The sequence below is a fragment of the Ochotona curzoniae genome, unplaced genomic scaffold (assembly GCF_017591425.1).
Source record: "Ochotona curzoniae isolate NIBS_2020 unplaced genomic scaffold, NIBS_Ocur_1.0 contig_3643, whole genome shotgun sequence".
NCBI classification, from domain to species: Eukaryota; Metazoa; Chordata; class Mammalia; order Lagomorpha; family Ochotonidae; genus Ochotona; species Ochotona curzoniae.
Window position 1 is genome coordinate 2,670,409 of NW_024465933.1, and position 3,386 is coordinate 2,673,794.

A 3,386-nucleotide genomic window follows, 5' to 3' on the forward strand; every position below is an offset into this window, starting at 1 on the left:
CCCCCTACCTGGCTTTTGAGTAAATAAGTGAATCTTGAGAGAGAGAAAGACTCTGATAGGAAGACCCCTCAGCTAAGTTAATTCTTCCACACAGATTTGCCATATGTGGTGGATAGAAAACTACTATTAAACAATGGATACATATTCTAAAATACTTGCCAGTTATATAAATGGGGAAACAAGTTTCAGAATGTTGATTTATTCATGGTTACCTAGTCAGTAAGTGGTTCAGATTGCCATTAGCCACACTGAGGTTACATATCCTGTACTCCTAGAATAGAATCCTTCTTCTAATCTAGCTGTTCTTTTTTTTTAAATTTTAGAATAAGGAAAAAAAAATGGAAAGTTAATTTATTTAAAAATTGGAGTATTGACAAGGTAATTTAAAGAATCTATTGAAGAAAGAATCCATGGCATTGACTTCTTGAGGTTAGATTTTGAGAAGCTAGAAATCTTGCCATGTCTGCAGGATTTTCCTTTGCCTATTCATCCCCTCTTGCATTGCACTCTCCTCTGCCCCTCCTTCATGCAGTTCTAGTGAGAGCAGATGACAGTGGCTTGCATAGCCTCTTCACTGTGCTGTCCTCACAAAGACATTTATTTTCATTCCTCTCTTCAAACAATAAAAAGTTTTATATCTTTTTACAAAATTCAGATGAGCCAGAACCAAGAGGATAGCTACTTTTGAGGCATTTTTTTTTATCTTTACAATTCTGGCATGTTGGTTAATAGCTTATCATAATGGACCGATATGTAATAACTTCACATCAATATTCTCCACCTCAATTAATTCTGTGATAATTATTTAGCTTTACTTTTTAAAATATTAAAGCATTGGGTAAGAAAAATTTTAAATAAACAGATGAAAAATATTTTAGTGCCACATGTCATATCTGAGAAACAGCATTGATTTTCAGATTTGCTAATATATTTATTGAATATTCACTAGTTATTATATAATATGAGACAAATTATATTATATGAGACAAGTTACTTTTATCTCTGGGGTCATGATCCACAGAGAGATGTCACCAAACAAGCATAATTGCTATGCAATATTAATGGTGATATTATATCAGAATGCTAACGTATGCTTATCCATTGCTTTGTGCATTTAGGCTTTCTAAATATTGTGCTTTGACTGAAAAATTATCAGCAGGGCTTTATCAGAGATCTTAGAACTTTGTTATTTTAGGGCACAAAAATCAACTGTTTCTCCAATTTCCAGGTAGACTTAATTAAAGATTTTATCACCATTAAGGCAGAGCTAAAAAGGCTAAAATAAGAAGACTGCTCTCTTTATTAAATGTGGATGAGAAAAATACAGAGAGAAACACACTGAAATTGTTATACAAATATCAGTAAGAACTAAATCTTTGATGACAGAACTGGTATTGAAAATATACTAATTTTAATATGCCACACTGATTAGAGGAATCATTTATCCTAGGAATATCAAAAGTGCTAAATTCACAAAATTCACTTTACATTGGAAAAATCTCCTTCAAAAATATCCCATCTAGCCTTTTCATTTTTTTTTAAATCAGAGAAGTGATCTGCAGTGAATAAAAATGGATTGCTTATGGTAATACAGACACTTGGGGACAAATCCAGAAATACAACCTGTTCAGCCTCAGTCCAATATTCTCTTAACTACAAACATTGCATCATTTATAGCCTTCCAAGGGCAATTCTGAATTATTCACAGAAGTTTTAAATCTCTGGATTCATTGTCAGCGTTTAAAATAATGTGTGAAATGAAAGTTGAGCCAAATATTTCATAATAAAGCAACTGAAATTATTTTGGAATGCCATTCAGTGAAGCCAAGTTTGAGAGGGGTTTTAAGACTGTCTCATTGCAAGATATTTTTAGATTGGAATAAAATCCTGAAACAACTTGTTCTTGTTAAAGCAAATGATCTTCCAAGAAAGCAATTTAGATTGTTAAGTTGATTCTGCAAGAACGTGTGACAAGCCCCGTTTGTGCCTTTCCTCTTGACCCATAGAATTATCTTTACTCTCTCTTCCTCCCTTAGAAATGCTAGCTTGGTGCTTTGCCCTCTTCGGTATAGATGTAGGGGAAAATAGATGCAGAATCATGAGACTTCTGTGCCTAAGTGAGAGCAGATCTCCAGGGGGAAGAATCACGTAAGCCTTATTGGCCTTACATTTTTTTCATAACATTTTATGAAAAAGTATTATTATCATGGAGGTACATATCCTAGATCCATTTATATAATATTAGGAAATGATCAGATTTTCTAGAAACTGTATAATTTTATTATTTTGTTGTTCAAAGGGTAATGCATACTCAATGTAGGAAATCATTCTGAGTCTACCACCAGGGATGTCTTCTGTGAATTGTTTGCTCCATCGTTTGGCCAGCGTTCACTTCACCTTTTCCTATTTCTCTTCCTGTATCTTAACATAATATATGTCCCTCCTTTGTATAATTCGCATGATTCTCGCCAACACTTACATTTTCAGCACAATTATTTTTCCATGTCCAATTCAAATATAGTATTTACATTTCTGGAGTAGTGCTTTATTTGATAGAAGCATTATTTTTAAAGTCGATGATTTCTTTGTCTTTGATATTCACAGTATTTCTTGTGAGAAATTTTGATGAAATAAAGATCAGCACCAAGGAACATTTACTGTAAGGTGTTAATGTAGTGTTAATATAGTTAATCGTTAAAAGAAGTGGTGTTAAATTCTTTAATATTAGACATTTAGTAACTTGTTGAAAAAAAAAACAGAAACAAATTAAGCCCTTTTGCAAAGAAACTGTTGAAGGGTTGAAGAAGACACCACATTTATCCAACACCAAAGTAATAGTAAACCACAGATTCTGAATCTAAGACGCCAAGATCAAATAACCTTGTTTCTGTTTGTATAATACCCTGCATATGGTCTGGAAAAGCAACGGACGGTGGCACAAATCTTTGGGAATTCTGAACCCATGTTAGAGACACTGAAGAAGCTCCTGGTTCCAGGCTTCAGATTGACTCGGTTTCCAGCTATTATGGTCATTTGGGAAGTAGATCAGCAGATGGGAAATCTCTCTCTCTCTCTCTCTCTCTCTCTCTGTTTCCTTCTATGTGTAAGTCTGCCTTTAAATAAAGCTTTTTAAAAAACAATTTAGTTCTCTGCTTTAAAGACTCTTCTAGGGTTTTTCTTTTTTGTTTGGTTTTGTTCTTTTTTGTTTTCTTGTTTGTTTGTTGTTTTGGATTCTAGATGCTGACAAATGTTTATCTGAAAGATAGGGAGAAAGCAGGGAGAAACAGAGCGAGAGTGCTCCAGTCACTAACTCCCGGAAAGCCTACACGGACCAGGACCAGACAGAACCCTAAGCAGGATGCTTGGAACTCATTCAGATCTTCCAA